General features: G+C 41.0%; 1 protein-coding gene across 1 annotated transcript in view; it reads right to left on the bottom strand.

Moving 5' to 3' along the window:
* The window catches only part of gfra4a (GDNF family receptor alpha 4a), a 526172-nt gene that overhangs the window by 410543 nt on the left and 99083 nt on the right, over positions 1-16546 (bottom strand). The gene's annotated exons all lie outside the window — the stretch shown is intronic.

The raw sequence follows: 16546 nt of genomic DNA, 5'->3' as shown, positions 1-16546 counted from the left end.
ACTGCCTAAGGGAAGCATGTATAAAGTGAATAAAATTGGTCCTAGCACAGAACCTTGTGGAACTCCATAATTAACCTTAGTCTGTGAAGAAGATTCCCCATTTACATGAACAAATTGTAATCTATTAGATAAATATGATTCAAACCACCGCAGCGCAGTGCCTTCAGTACCTATGGCATGCTCTAATCTCTGTAATAAAATTGTATGGTCAACTGTATCAAAAGCAGCACTGAGGTCTAACAGAACAAGCACAGAGATGAGTCCACTGTCTGAGGCCATAAGAAGATCATTTGTAACCTTCAGTAATGCTGTTTCTGTACTATGATGAATTCTAAAACCTGACTGAAACTCTTCAAATAGACCATTCCTCTGCAGATGATCAGTTAGCTGTTTTACAACTACCCTTTCAAGAATTTTTGAGAGAAAAGGAAGGTTGGAGATTGGCCTATAATTAGCTAAGATAGCTGGGTCAAGTGATGGCTTTTTAAGTAATGGTTTAATTACTGCCACTTTAAAAGCCTGTGGTACATAGCCAACTAATAAAGATAGATTGATCATATTTAAGATCGAAGCATTAAATAATGGTAGGGCTTCCTTGAGCAGCCTGGTAGGAATGGGGTCTAATAGACATGTTGATGGTTTGGATGAAGTAACTAATGAAAATAACTCAGACAGAACAATCTGAGAGAAAGAGTCTAACCAAATACCGGCATCACTGAAAGCAGCCAAAGATAACGATACGTCTTTGGGATGGTTATGAGTAATTTTTTCTCTAATAGTTAAAATTTTATAAGCAAAGAAAGTCATGAAGTCATTACTAGTTAAAGTTAAAGGAATACTCGGCTCAATAGAGCTCTGACTCTTTGTCAGCCTGGCTACAGTGCTGAAAAGAAACCTGGGGTTGTTCTTATTTTCTTCAAGTAGTGATGAGTAGTAAGATGTCCTAGCTTTACGGAGGGCTTTTTTATAGAGCAACAGAGTCTTTTTCCAGGCTAAGTGAAGATCTTCTAAATTAGTGAGATGCCATTTCCTCTCCAACTTACGGGTTATCTGCTTTAAGCTGCGAGTTTGTGAGTTATACCACGGAGTCAGGCACTTCTGATTTAAAGCTCTCTTTTTCAGAGGAGCTACAGCATCCAAAGTTGTCTTCAATGAGGATGTAAAACTATTGACGAGATACTCTATCTCACTTACAGAGTTTAGGTAGCTACTCTGCACTGTGTTGGTATATGGCATTAGAGAACATAAAGAAGGAATCATATCCTTAAACCTAGTTACAGCGCTTTCTGAAAGACTTCTAGTGTAATGAAACTTATTCCCCACTGCTGGGTAGTCCATCAGAGTAAATGTAAATGTTATTAAGAAATGATCAGACAGAAGGGAGTTTTCAAGGAATACTGTTAAGTCTTCAATTTCCATACCATAAGTCAGAAGAACATCTAAGATATGATTAAAGTGGTGGGTGGACTCGTTTACATTTTGAGCAAAGCCAATTGAGTCTAATAATAGATTAAATGCAGTGTTGAGGCTGTCATTCTCAGCATCTGTGTGGATGTTAAAATCGCCCACTATAATTATCTTATCTGAGCTAAGCACTAAGTCAGACAAAAGGTCTGAAAATTCACAGAGAAACTCACAGTAACGACCAGGTGGACGATAGATAATAACAAATAAAACTGGTTTTTGGGACTTCCAATTTGGATGGACAAGTCTAAGAGTCAAGCTTTCAAATGAATTAAAGCTCTGTCTGAGTTTTTGATTAATTAATAAGCTGGAATGGAAGATTGCTGCTAATCCTCCGCCTCGGCCCGTGCTACGAGCATTCTGGCAGTTAGTGTGACTCGGGGGTGTTGACTCATTTAAACTAACATATTCATCCTGCTGTAACCAGGTTTCTGTAAGGCAGAATAAATCAATATGTTGATCAATTATTATATCATTTACTAACAGGGACTTAGAAGAGAGAGACCTAATGTTTAATAGACCACATTTAACTGTTTTAGTCTGTGGTGCAGTTGAAGGTGCTATATTATTTTTTCTTTTTGAATTTTTATGCTTAAATAGATTTTTGCTGGTTATTGGTGGTCTGGGAGCAGGTACCGTCTCTACGGGGATGGGGTAATGAGGGGATGGCAGGGGGAGAGAAGCTGCAGAGAGGTGTGTAAGACTACAACTCTGCTTCCTGGTCCCAACCCTGGATAGTCACGGTTTGGAGGATTTAAGAAAATTGGCCAGATTTCTAGAAATGAGAGCTGCTCCATCCAAAGTGGGATGGATGCCGTCTCTCCTAACAAGACCAGGTTTTCCCCAGAAGCTTTGCCAATTATCTATGAAGCCCACCTCATTTTTTGGACACCACTCAGACAGCCAGCAATTCAAGGAGAACATGCGGCTAAACATGTCACTCCCGGTCCGATTGGGGAGGGGCCCAGAGAAAACTACAGAGTCCGACATTGTTTTTGCAAAGTTACACACCGATTCAATGTTAATTTTAGTGACCTCCAATTGGCGTAACCGGGTGTCATTACTGCCGACGTGAATTACAATCTTACCAAATTTACGCTTAGCCTTAGCCAGCAGTTTCAAATTTCCTTCAATGTCGCCTGCTCTGGCCCCCGGAAGACAATTGACTATGGTTGCTGGTGTCGCTAACTTCACATTTCTCAAAACAGAGTTGCCAATAACCAGAGTTTGATCCTCGGCGGGTGTGTCGTCGAGTGGGGAAAAACGGTTAGAAATGTGAACGGGTTGGCGGTGTACATGGGGCTTCTGTTTAGGGCTACGCTTCCTCCTCACAGTCACCCAGTCGGCCTGCTTTCCCGGCTGCTCGGGATCTGCCAGAGGGAAACTAACGGCGGCTAAGCTACCTTGGTCCACACCAACTACAGGGGCCTGGCTAGCTGTAGAATTTTCCACGGTGCGGAGCTGAGTCTCCAATTGTCCCAGCCTGGCCTCCAAAGCTATGAATAAGCTACACTTATTACAAGTACCATTACTGCTAAAGGAGGCCGAGGAATAACTACATCAGTCTAACTGCGCAGATTAAACAGCTAACAGATACAGCAAAACACCGCTGTGCTCTGGAACAGGAAGTGATACAATACCACAGTGAGAGCCAACCACCAGTAGAGGCAAGCAAGAGTCAAAACCACAAGGCTCAAGAACACCAAGACTGCGTCATTCGCTGTTTCACAGTTGTGAATCTCGCACCGTCTCGCGGCCTGTGACTCATGCGAGAGGTCGCTTTCAGCAGAGTTCCAGTGTCAGGACCTCAGCACTCACACCTCGTGAACCTCATGAAGTATAGACAACAAGACAACATTGGGTCACAGCAGAAGTCCATCACAGGTGCTACACCTCCTCTGGATAACCTTCTCAACTTGGAAGAACGTATCATCATCATAATAGCCCGTGAACTTGCTAAATCAACGCCATCCACATCCTTGCTTTGCCATTGTTTACATTCGCTGTGAGACGTCAAAACTCTGTCGGCGTCGCGGTGCATTGTGGGAAGTGCTGGGGGTTGTTATGGGAAACACTGAAGCACCAAATACCTAGCAACGGGGTCAAGCCCGCCTCCTCACAAACATAAAAAGTTTTGTCCACTTCTTGATCAGAGTTGCTCTCAGACACTTCCTGGATCACTCTTATGCTCAGATGATTCCGTTAAGTTGGGAGCTCTCTGAAAGGACTCTGAGATTTTTTGTGAATCTGGGCCCAGGATCGTAGCCTTGATCCATGACAATTACAAATACCGATACTCTGGTTTCTCACTCAGCTTCTGTATTGAATGTGGCTAAAACATGTTAAATGGTCACTGCAGTCCTTCATATCATTGGAAAGTAGCGTTAATTTACACATTTCAGCCAGTTTCTTAGCTGTGGCTTAACAAACGTTAGGCTAAAAACAAACCTGCTTGTGTAACATGTAGGAATCCGGTTGTGGTGTTACACATTTGTCAAATTAATTGAAATGGGCACGTGTTCTTCCTTAACACTTACAAAAAAACAACATAAGAACTGTGCTGAGTGTCACCAAGTTCCAATTAAAGCCTTTAAATTGTATTAGTTGTAACTATTATGCAAGAATTAGCACATATTGCTAAGTATCCGTCTCCGTGAAGGCATGTGGGAGCTCAGCAGCAGGAAGATACTTTTTAAGTGTCGGAAAGGCTTTATCATAGCGGGATTAGACCTCATCTGTTTTTTTTTTTTGTTTTTTTTTTGTTTTTTTTAACCAAGCTGATGTGTTTGTGAAATGAATTAAGATGTAAAAGATCAAATGGTGCTGCTGCGGTAACTATGAGGGTAGGTGAAGATTAGCCCCAGAGGCAGTTTTGTTGTTGTGTTTGATGATACTGACAGACATAATAGAGCTTTACAAATGTTTAAAAAGCCTCGGCGGAGCTTCCGCCGCCGCTCTCAACAAGACCAAAAAAAGAAAATGAAACAGAAAAAGTAATACCTCGCTCATAAAAATATTTCAGAGAGAACAAAATGACTGAAAAAGTGCTGTGTGAAAGCATTAGAGCGTTACAACCGTCCACTCGGAAGAAAATAGACAGCAGTTCACTACTCTAATCTGAGACTTCCTACGGCCTCAGCTCAGCGTCATGCTCTCCTGAGATCACTGTCCATCCCAAAGCACCAAAAGGAGAAGAAGAAAAAAAAAAAACCCCTGAAAGCTGAAGTAAGGGTTGAGAAGGTGAGGAATAGGCCCCGCCCTCTCTCAGAACTGAGATCTCACTTTGAAAAGGCATCAGATTGTTTGATCAATCTTTCATCGCCGTCTCCCGGCAGCCGGCCTCTAACCTTCCAGGCTCGCCGGCGGGCTCCTGTTTGCCATCACAGACCTGCAGGAACGCCTGACAATCTGAATCACTCACACGCTGTGTTTACTGACCCGCCTGCCATTTCGCTATCTCCTGCTCCCTGAAACAGCAACCAACGCTGCAGCAACCAAAACTGTGTAAGCAAACACTAAGCGCCATATGGTGAATTACATATAAGTGTTCAGGCTCCAGTGTGTTGGATTTTGGAGTGTATACTAGTATAAATGGAATATAAGATTCACAACCATCTCTTCATTTTTGTACAATAATCAATCGCAATAATCAGTCGGTGTGTTTTCATAATCTTAGACCTTTTTAGTTACACAGGAGCGGGTCCCCTCACGGAGGCCACACTGTTGCATGACTATGTTGATACAGTTGCCAAAATTAATATGGTATCATACAGAACGTTAAGCAAGATACTTTGCATATTGCTATAAACAGTGGTGAGCACATTTCTGCTAACTGCTAATTAGCAAAGCTAACATTTTGTTAGCAAATTAGCTTTTAAGCTAACTTCAAAAACTAGCAGCTGACCACTTAGCTTCTGCTAAATTTAGTTCTGCTAAGTTAGTCCTCTAACGTTTTTTGGTGGCATAGTTAGTAATGGTCAAAAACATTTGTAAACCCTAAAATCATACATGTTGGTTCCTGTCTGCTACGTATTTTGAAGCAGTCAGGCAGCTGTGAGGAGGTGAGCTCAACTCTACCACAGCAGAAGGGGCCTGGCTGCCAGGCTGCTGCAAAATAAAAACAAAACAAAAGTCATTTACATTCAACATACAATGGTCCAGACCTGAGGCAGAAGTCATGAGAAGCAAAGCAAGTTTGACTTATGGTTTTGATTTATAAACCAAATTTTCTGGATAGTTTATCTAGATTAATGTCAACAAAGAGAAAATATAACACATATCTTTTAATTTTAACATTAACACACACAGATGCCAAAAGGCATAGGAAAAATGAGCCTCTACTCATCACTGACTGGTTGATTCATTATATGTAAAAACCAACACACAAGTTACTGTAATATGTGTGTTGGTTTTTATAAATAAATCTGTATTTGTAAAATAAGTCATTTTTTCTTTTGTAAAAAAAAAAAAGGCATTTGCAAAACTGAAAATTCTGTTAAGTGTGATTCAGCTCAACAGCTGTGTGATATTTGGTTGGGCGCTATTCACATTGCCATCCAGTAGATGGGTCAAAATGCATAGAACACTGCTATCTAAGATAACTTTTTGGTTAGCTGTGCCCACAACTGGCTATAAATTTCCATACTTATGTGTTTCACAGAGCTATTACACAGGGTGCCATGCTACTATGATTGCCATGATCCAAAAATGAAAAATGAAAATTAAATGACTTAATTTCCTCCCATACTAGCAGCTGCAGGCTTCCTCCGAACAGGCTGGCTTATAAAGTCCAGACCTGGCAACTCACCCAGGATCAGAGGCATGTCAGTTGGTCTGAGGAATCAGGCTGGCCTATAAAGTGCAGACCTGGCAACCAGTCCAGGGTCAGAGCCATGTCAGCTGGACAAAGAGGAAACAAGCTAGCTTATAAAAATGCAGACATGTCAACCCATCCAGGGTCAGAGGTAAAGGTAACAAAGTGTCTGCACCGCTGAAGAGGTCACTGAAGGAAAGAAAGGAGCTGTGCCCTCGACCAGATATGATCAAGTTGTTTGGCTTTGAACAAAAACTGCAACAATCACTGCTTCGGGTTCAAATTTTTACCCCAGTTGAGCCCAGTCAAATAAGTTTCAAGCCGTAGTCATGCCGGATACCCAGTTTTAAGAAGTCTCAACATGACTGAAGCTGATAACCTGAAGCTGAATACTTGAAAGTGATGGTGTACTATCAATGATTTTGAGAGTCAGGGTCAAATGTTTGCACATGTCAAACATGTGATCCTGATTTTAGTTGGTGATGGCCATAACTACAGGATGTCCCAAAACTACCACTAAATAATTTGTCCCTAATGCTGCAACGGCTAATCTGAATTCAGCTTTTTATTTCAGACATCAAGATATATGTCAGGAATTTCTTCTGATGTAGTTCGGGACTGATTCAATGAGGTTGCCGCTTACAATCAAGCAAAAAGGGAATCTGGTGGAATTCTACTCCGAGACCAAATCGATCGTGCAACCCAATGACAATATCAATGTCATTTTGCACTTAGAAAAGCTCCAGACAGAAAGACAATATGGAGGATTGTATAGAAGTTTCAAACTGATAGAACTGTTCACAATGTTAACAAAGGGAGATCTGGCTGAACCAGAGGAGCGATGCACATATTGAGCACATCTTGTGAATGTCAAAACACAAAACTTCATATGCCAAAACTTCAAGATGACATATGACAGATCTCAGTATCCAAAGTGTATAAATTTTCTATGGCTTCATTTTTGTGGCACTTTTTTGGGACACCGTGTACTATGTATACCAAGTTTGTTCGAGATCGACAAACATGGATCAAGAAGTTACTATGATGCTTCAGGATGCACCCCAATTTGCTATTCGGGATTAAACGGGAAGGAACAGTGCTCTGTGGAATATCCCTATAACATTTATCTTTAAGAAACATGCACTAGGAGTAAGGTTAAGGTTAGGACTAGGGTTAGAATGCAGTAGTAATAAAATGAATGTTTTCATTTTTTTTCTATCTGAAAATTTGGCATCTTGCTTTTGATGAGGTCATCCAAGCCTACCGGCTGATGAATACATGTCACAAGTATTAATTTTTCTGTAATAATTTTCAGACATTTTTGTTTTAATTTTTCAAGAGGATACCTGAAACAGGACATAACTACTCATCTTTTCGATTTTGCAGCTTGGTTTGCAAACCTAAGAAAAATTGGAGTCAGTGGTTGCCCCCCTGTACACTATCTACTGGTTGCTCGTGCAGACTAAAGTTTGAGAATCCCTGTTTTTGTCAAATGTAGGTTCAAACATATTATTTATCCAAAAAGAAGGCATGGGAGCATGAATCCCTTCGACAAGGAAGCAAAGAAAATGAAGGGAAAAAAAAAATCATGATAGGAAATAGCGTAATGCAATCTGCATCCTCACCACTAGATGACACTAAATCCTACACACTGGAGCTTTAAGGGTTGTGAAAGTCTCAAACCAAAGTTTAGTAAGACTTCAGCAAGAATGTGAGCAAGTCAGAGCAGCTCAGTGCAGCTGATACAACCTTAATAAGATGTGTTGCTAGAAATAAAGTTAATCTTGTCTGTTTTCACAACTCTTCTTGGTGCTGCCTGTTGCGTTACCCTTTCACCTTCTGCCCGCATCACCTTTTAATCTTTCTCAGAGGCAGCTCGCTTATTTCCCCCTGTCTCTCTGAGGCTGAACTCTCCCTCGAAGGGTACTCTTTCCTCTATTTCTATCCGTCTGCATGTCTCAGAGACAACCGTATTAAGAATGGAGGTCAGGGGGACAATTCCCAAGAGGAAGCCACAACAAGAAGCACAACACACTGCTTTTATATCTACAGGTTTTGGCTTTGTGCATTCAAAACAACAACACTGCACCAGGGAATTGATGTTTGACTTTTGGTTTCTTGTAGCATCAACAACTGAATGTCTTTGATACCAGGTCTCTTGGAGCATCCTTGGGTACCACTGGAATGTCTTTGTATCAAAACGAGTGATTCCTCAGGAGACTGAGATGAAGAGCATCATTTGGATTGTGAGAGCACATCATCTTTGACATTTTGCCCACATGGTGTGTTTGTCTGTGCATGATGCAGCATGCAGGTGCCTGAGCTTTGAGGACCCCAGTGGCTGAAGAACGCCAAGGGGACACCCACGTTTCACCTAGCTGTAGCAGATAGATATGAGAATGGGCTGGTTGTCTGCCTGTGTGGTTGCCATCCAGGACCCAAGGTGGTTCTATGGTGTAGTGGATGCAGCAAAGTGCAGCACCAGCACATGCTATTTCTTCACTCACGTTCACATAACTTGTCAGTTCATCACTCCTTGTTGTGCACTTCTACCACCTCTCCAAGGTCTCTGCATTTATGACTGATTTGAAAAAGCAATTAACAACTTGATGCTTCATGTCATTATCTGTGCTCTTGATAAAGGACTTCAACACCTATTTTAAATTCCATCCAGTCCCCAAGCTGCTGACGTTCTTGTATTCCAGAAGAGTCTCAGCTTCACCCAGCATGTCACAAGTACAACCCACAACAAAGGCCAAACACTATCCTTTGTACCACTGACACATTCCACCCAGAACATGCAGACCACTGACCCCACAGGTTCTAACCTCTTTTTCATTACTTTCTCTGACCCTGTTCAACTCCCCCAAATGGCATCAGAAATAAGGAATCGGTTTCAAACACATTAGACAGTTCAGTGCTACTGCCTTGATGTCCGGATTCCGTAGCCTGAAGGAGGTGAGTCTACAACTCCCGATGGACGGGGCCCTGACGCAGGTTATTTCCCCAGCCAAGGCCTGTACCTGTTTACAGCTGGGTGGACTGAGATAATGAAGATTTAATGGTCTTTTCTAAGAACACAGACAAGTAGAATGAGTGGGATTATTCCTGATCGACTCCTGATCTCCCTGATATCCCTGCTCTAAATGGCCCTGATTGACATCATGCAATTCTAAGTAGGACTTATACCATCTGGGACCACTGTTGATCTGCCCCCTACTGCAACAACACTATTTCCTATTTCAGTTTTAGCACTGTGGCCCCTCTGGTTCACACCTTAAGTGTGGTGCTTGAAAGCTCCTGGCAGGATGTCTGAGAAGGAACACGCATATTCCGGTCTTGGTGGCCACCATGAATCAAATCAATTCAAATCAATTTTATTTATATAGCGCCAAATCACAACAAACAGTTGCCCAAGGCGCTTTATATTGTAAGGCAAAAGCCATACAATAATTACAGAAAAACCCCAACGGTCAAAACGACCCCCTGTGAGCAAGCACTTGGCGACAGTGGGAAGGAAAAACTCCCTTTTAACAGGAAGAAACCTCCAGCAGAACCAGGCTCAGGGAGGGGCAGTCTTCTGCTGGGACTGGTTGGGGCTGAGGGGAGAGAATCAGGAAAAAGACATGCTGTGGAAGAGAGCAGAGATCAATCACTAATGATTAAAAGCAGAGTGGTGCATACAGAGCAAAAAGAGAAAGAAACACTCAGTGCATCATGGGAACCCCCCAGCAATCTAAGTCTATAGCAGCATAACTAAGGGATGGTTCAGGGTCACCTGATACAGCCCTAACTATAAGCTTTAGCAAAAAGGAAAGTTTTAAGCCTAATCTTAAAAGCAGATAGGGTGTCTGTCTCCCTGATCTGAATTGGGACCTGGTTCCACAGGAGAGGAGCCTGAAAGCTGAAGGCTCTGCCTCCCATTCTACTCTTAAAAACCCTAGGAACTACAAGTAAGCCTGCACTCTGAGAGCGAAGCGCTCTATTGGGGTGATATGGTACTATGAGGTCCCTAAGATAAGATGGGACCTGATTATTCAAAACCTTAAATAAGAAGAAGAATTTTAAATTCTATTCTAGAATTAAAAGGAAGCCAATGAAGAGAGGCCAATATGGGTGAAATAGGCTCTCTCCTTCTAGTCCCCGTCAGTACTCTAGCTGCAGCATTTTGAATTAACTGAAGGCTTTTCAGGGAACTTTTAGGACAACCTGATAATAATGAATTACATTAGTCCAGCCTAGAGGAAATAAATGCATGAATTAGTTTTTCAGCATCACTCTGAGACAAGACCTTTCTAATTTTAGAGATATTGCGCAAATGTAAAAAAGCAGTCCTACATATTTGCTTAATATGTGCATTGAAGGACATATCCTGATCAAAAATGACTCCAAGATTTCTCACAGTATTACTAGAGGTCAGGGTAATACCATCCAGAGTAAGGATCTGGTTAGACACCATGTTTCTAAGATTTGTGGGGCCAAGTACAATAACTTCAGTTTTATCAGAATTTAAAAGCAGGAAATTAGAGGTCATCCATGTCTTTATGTCTGTAAGACATTCCTGCAGTTTAACTAATTGGTGTGTGTCCTGTGGCTTCATGGATAGATAAAGCTGGGTATCATCTGCATAACAATGGAAATTTAAGCAATGCTGTCTAATAATACTGCCTAAGGGAAGCATGTATAAAGTGAATAAAATTGGTCAAAATTGGTCATTGGACATGTTGATGGTTTGGAGGCAGTAACTAATGAAAATAACTCAGACAGAACAATCAGAGAAAAAGAGTCTAACCAAATACCAGCATTACTGAAAGCAGCCAAAGATAACGATATGTCTTTGGGATGGTTATGAGTAATTTTTTCTCTAATATTTAAAATTTTATTAGCAAAGAAAGTCATGAAGTCATTACTAGTTAAAGTTAAAGGAATACTCGGCTCAATAGAGCTCTGACTCTTTGTCAGCCTGGCTACAGTGCTGAAAAGAAACCTGGGGTTGTTCTTATTTTCTTCAATTAGTGATGAGTAGTAAGATGTCCTAGCTTTACGGAGGGCTTTTTTTTATAGAGCAACAGACTCTTTTTCCAGGCTAAGTGAAGATCTTCTAAATTAGTGAGACGCCATTTCCTCTCCAACTTACGGGTTATCTGCTTTAAGCTGCGAGTTTGTGAGTTATACCACGGAGTCAGGCACTTCTGATTTAAGGCTCTCTTTTTCAGAGGAGCTACAGCATCCAAAGTTGTGCTCAATGAGGATGTAAAACTACTGACGAGATAATCTATCTCACTCACAGAGTTTAGGTAGCTACTCTGCACTGTGTTGGTATATGGCATTGGAGAACGTAACAAAGAAGGAATCATATCCTTAAACCTAGTTACAGCCCTTTCCGAAAGACTTCTACTGTAATGAAACTTATTCCCCACTGCTGGGTAGACAATTAAAGTAAATGTAAATGTTATTAAGAAATGATCAGACAGAAGGGGGTTTTCAGGGAATACTGTTAAGTCTTCTATTTCCATACCATAAGTCAGAACAAGATCTAAAGTATGGTTAAAGTGGTGGGTGGACTCATTTACATTTTGAACGAAGCCAATTGAGTCTAATAATAGATTAAATGCAGTGTTGAGGCTGTCATTCTCAGCATCTATGTGGCTGTTAAAAATCGCCCACGATAATTATCTTATCTGAGCTAAGCACTAAGTCAGACAAAAGTTCTGAAAATTCACAGAGAAACTCACAGTAACGACCAGGTGGACGATAGATAACAACAAATAAAACTGGTTTTTGGGACTTCCAATTTGGATGGACAAGACTAAGAGTCAAGCTTTCAAATGAATTAAAGCTCTGTCTGGGTTTTTGATTAATTAATAAGCTGGAGTGGAAGATTGCTGCTAGTCCTCCCCCTCAGCCTGTGCTACGAGCATTCTGACAGTTAGTGTGACTCGGGGGTGTTGACTCATTTAAACTAACATATTCATTCTGCTGTAATCAGGTTTCTGTAAGGCAGAATAAATCAATATGTTGATCAATTATTATATCATTTACTAACAGGGACTTAGAAGAGAAAGACCTAATGTTTAATAGACCACATTTAACTGTTTTAGTCTGTGGTGCAGTTGAAGGTGCTATATTATTTTTTCTTTTTGAATTTTTATGCTTAAATGGATTTTTACTGGTTGTTGGTGTTCTGGGAGCAGGCACCGTCTCTAAGGGGATGGGGTATTGGGGGGATGGCAGGGGGAGAGAAGCTGCAGAGAGGTGTGTAAGACTACAACTCTGCTTCCTGGTCCCAACCCTGGATAGTCACGGTTTGGAGGGTTTAATAAAACTGGCCAGGTTTCTAGAGATGAGAGCTGCTCCACCCAAAGTGGGTTGGATGCCGTCTCTCCTAACAAGACCAGGTTTTACCCAGAAGCTTTGCCAATTATCTATGAAGCCCACCTCATTTTTTGGACACCACTCAGACAGCCAGCAATTCACGGAGAACATGCGGCTAAACATGTCACTCCCGGTCCGATTGGGGAGGGGCCCAGAGAAAACTACAGAGTCCGACATTGTTTTTGCAAAGTTACACACTGATTCAATGTTAATTTTAGTGACCTCCGATTGGCATAACCGGGTGTCATTACTGCCGACGTGAATTACAATCTTACCAAATTTACGCTTAGCCTTAGCCAGCAGTTTCAAATTTCCTTCAATGTCGCCTGCTCTGGCCCCCGGAAGACAATTGACTATGGTTGCTGGTGTCGCTAACTTCACATTTCTCAAAACAGAGTCGCCAATAACCAGAGGTTGTTCCTCGGCGGGTGTGTCGCCGAGTGGGGAAAAACGGTTAGAGATGTGAACGGTTTGGTGGTGTACAGGGGGCTTCTGTTTAGGACTACGCTTCCTCCTCAAAGTCACCCAGCCGGCCTGCTTTCCCGGCTGCTCGGGATCTGCTGGGGGACAGCTAACGGCGGCTAAGCTACCTTGGTCCGCACCAACTACAGGGGCCTGGCTAGGTGTAGGATTTTCCAAGGTGCGGAGCCGAATCTCCAATTTGCCCAGCCTGGCCTCCAAAGCTACGAATAAGCTACACTTATTACAAGTACCGTTACTGCTAAAGGAGGCCGAGGAATAACTAAACATTTCACACCCAGCGCAGAAAAGTGCGGGAGAGACAGGAGAAGCCGCCATGCTAAACCGGCTAAGAGCTAGTAACTGCGCTAAGCTAGCAGATTCCTAAAAACACACAAAGTGAATAATGTGTAAATAATTTAGAGGTGATTCAGCAGAGGGAGTGCTTTAGTTAAGGCACGTGAACATTAAACTGTGAAACAAATCATTATCTAGTTATCTAGATCAATCTAACTACGCAGATTTAACAGCTAACAGATACAGCAAAACACCGCTGTGCTCCGGAACAGGAAGTGATACAATACCGCAGTGAGAGCCAACCACCAGTAGAGGCCAAAGCTTATATGAAGCTTATAAAAACACATTTCACTATGCATAGAAGCTTTTCCCTGGACAATATGAATTCTTTCATCTTGTCCCCCTTTCTTTTTTTTTTTTTTTTGCTTGGGGTCACCAGAGTTGATCCAACATGGATCTACATGTTGATTCTGCAAACATTTGATCCTTTAGGCCCTCCCTAACACAGCTCCACATTACATGGAGAATGGGCTCAACTGGTCTTGTACTGGGAACCTTTTGCTTTAGAATAGAGATCACGGACTGCTTGGCCACCATACCACTAAGCTCTCCCCTGGACAAATACAGAATATTACTCAACCATTATTAATGACAACTCACCATTCCTTTCTTCTATACTATTAACAAACTGCTGCTCCCCCAGCAGCACTCCATGTCCCATGATAAAACTCTGAATGCAATCATGACAAAAACTGTACACACAAAGGTAGAAACATGTACATGCATTGTTTTCATCAGTTACAAAGCTGTATATATGCATTTCTCCTTTATAAATCTAAATTATCATGCAATTGTAGTCACATGCAAGTCCTTTATCCATAAATGGATCTAGACACATCCTTAAATATTCATTTGCATGGCAAACCTCTGTGTGACTGGTGCTAAACTAGACTCATTTTCTCACACAGCTCAGAGACAACAGCACAGCAATAAAAATAACAGTGCAGAATCACAATTTCACTGTGAAATTGAAACAGTTATGTGAGAAGTGGGGGAAAATGAAATATGTTTCATTTGTAGGTGTTGTTTCTGGAATCACACCAGCAACGGAAAAAGCACTGAAAAGAAAAAAAGTAATGGAAGCGACCAACTCAAGTGCAGTGCAAAGAGGGCACGATTTATACCAACTCTAATCAGAAAAACAAACAAAGAAAATCAACAAATAATATCAATAAGGAGGCTGCTCAGAATCTTCTTTCCAATAACTGCATTCCCTGTAGACAGATCATCTGCTATCATGATCTCAAAATTCATTGCTATGCAGATGACACCCAGATATACATAACCACAAAACCATGTGCCTAGCTTCTACCTTTTCCTTCAACCGCTCACTAGCTGCTTCCATGATATCTGGGTCTGGTTCTTTTTCACTTCACAACAAATCAGCCAACAAGTCCACTTCTATAACATATCAAACCTTTGGCTTCAATCACTCTTTATGTTGCAGAAACACTGACTTCACCCCTCCACCTCTCCCACCCACATGGACTACTGCAGTAAAGTCCCATCTGTGATCTCTAACAAGACCTTGGATAGGCTCCAGTACATTTAAAACTATAAAAAAAACAAACTTCCTACTGCCCCTTGACCACATTTCCTCTGTTTTATGGCTCCCAATGTGTTTCTCTGTATTATGATGTTGTCATGATTATTTGTACCTTTGTAGTGTTTTTTCTGTGTTTTTATTACATGATGCACTTTGGTACCTTGAAGAGCGCTGTTGGGAATTAAAGAGATTATTTTTACAAAATGAGCAAATATTTGCACAAAAACAATAAAGTTTATCAGTTTGAACATTAAATATCTTGTCTTTGTGGTGTATTCAATTGAATATAGGGTGAAGAGGATTTGCAAATCATTGCATTCTGTTTTTATTTACACAACGTCCCAGCTTCATTGGAAATGGGGTTATAATTGGTCCACTGATGGTTTTCGAAGCTATCTGAAAAGTGGATTGTCTGTGGCCACCACTGTACAAATCTAACACGAGTGTGATGTTCAAATGTTTTTCTGAGTTTTTTTTTTCTTGGAATTTGCTCTCATGATTATGTTGGTAATAAATAATCCAAATATATGAGGATTAGTATGTTTAAAATACTACCGTGCTTGCAAATGTGTAATTGTTATAAGTCATAAAACAGTTACGTACTTCAAATTTTCACATCACCTATTTATTTTTACACCGGCTATATTTTCAGAATTAGTGTGGAAGACAGAAGAAGGCACATTCTGTTTGGCGGGGACAAATAAACACAAGAAGTACTGCAAACATTACATGCAGGTAATGAACATCACTAAGTAAAGAGACAGACAAAATGAGACAGGTAAAATTTGTTTATTGAAGAACACACCGGGCATCGGCATCTTATTTACACACTCTGAGGTCACTATAGAGACACATCCAGAATGTTATTCATTCATGTGAAAATGAATAATGAATTTGAAAAAAATATATATCTTTATAGAAATACAGTAGTGTTCAGAATAATAGTAGTGCTATGTGACTAAAAAGATAAATCCAGGTTTTGAGTATATTACTTATTACCTCTGCCAAGGAGGTTTTCGGTCGAGTTTGTTTGTTTGTTTGTTTGTCTGTTTGTCAGCAGGATAACTCAAAAGGTTTTGAATGGATTTTGGTGAAATTTTGTGGAGTGGTTGGAAATGACAAGAGGAACAAGTGATTAAATTTTAGTGGTGATCCGGAAAAGTGTTTCATAAATGTTAAAAAATTCATATATTTGCAGTTTAGTTGAATAATAAATTGAATTTTGTCTATTTGTTTTTGTCTATAAGCACATGCAATATCAGTGCTCAGATGACAGTAGCTTCTGGGAAAGGTGCAAGTTGCAATAAACTGTGATGCCAAGCGCTAAGGATACATGCTATCCAGTCAGAGCAGATGAAACTTTTTTTTACTACTGAGCAAACATCATTGTTAGACTTTTATAGGTTCAATGATTCCACAGCATGTAGATGTTATGGCGTCAGTGACCCCATGGCCTTGGTGGAGGTTTGCACTCTCTGAGTGCTTCTAGTTGCTACATGGGAAACAAGGTACCAGTAGATTCACTAGATTCT

This window comes from Thalassophryne amazonica, chromosome 19 (genome assembly GCF_902500255.1).
Source record: "Thalassophryne amazonica chromosome 19, fThaAma1.1, whole genome shotgun sequence".
NCBI lineage: Eukaryota > Metazoa > Chordata > Actinopteri > Batrachoidiformes > Batrachoididae > Thalassophryne > Thalassophryne amazonica.
Note: the sequence above shows the minus strand (reverse complement) of the source record. Positions and strands in the feature narration are given on the sequence as shown.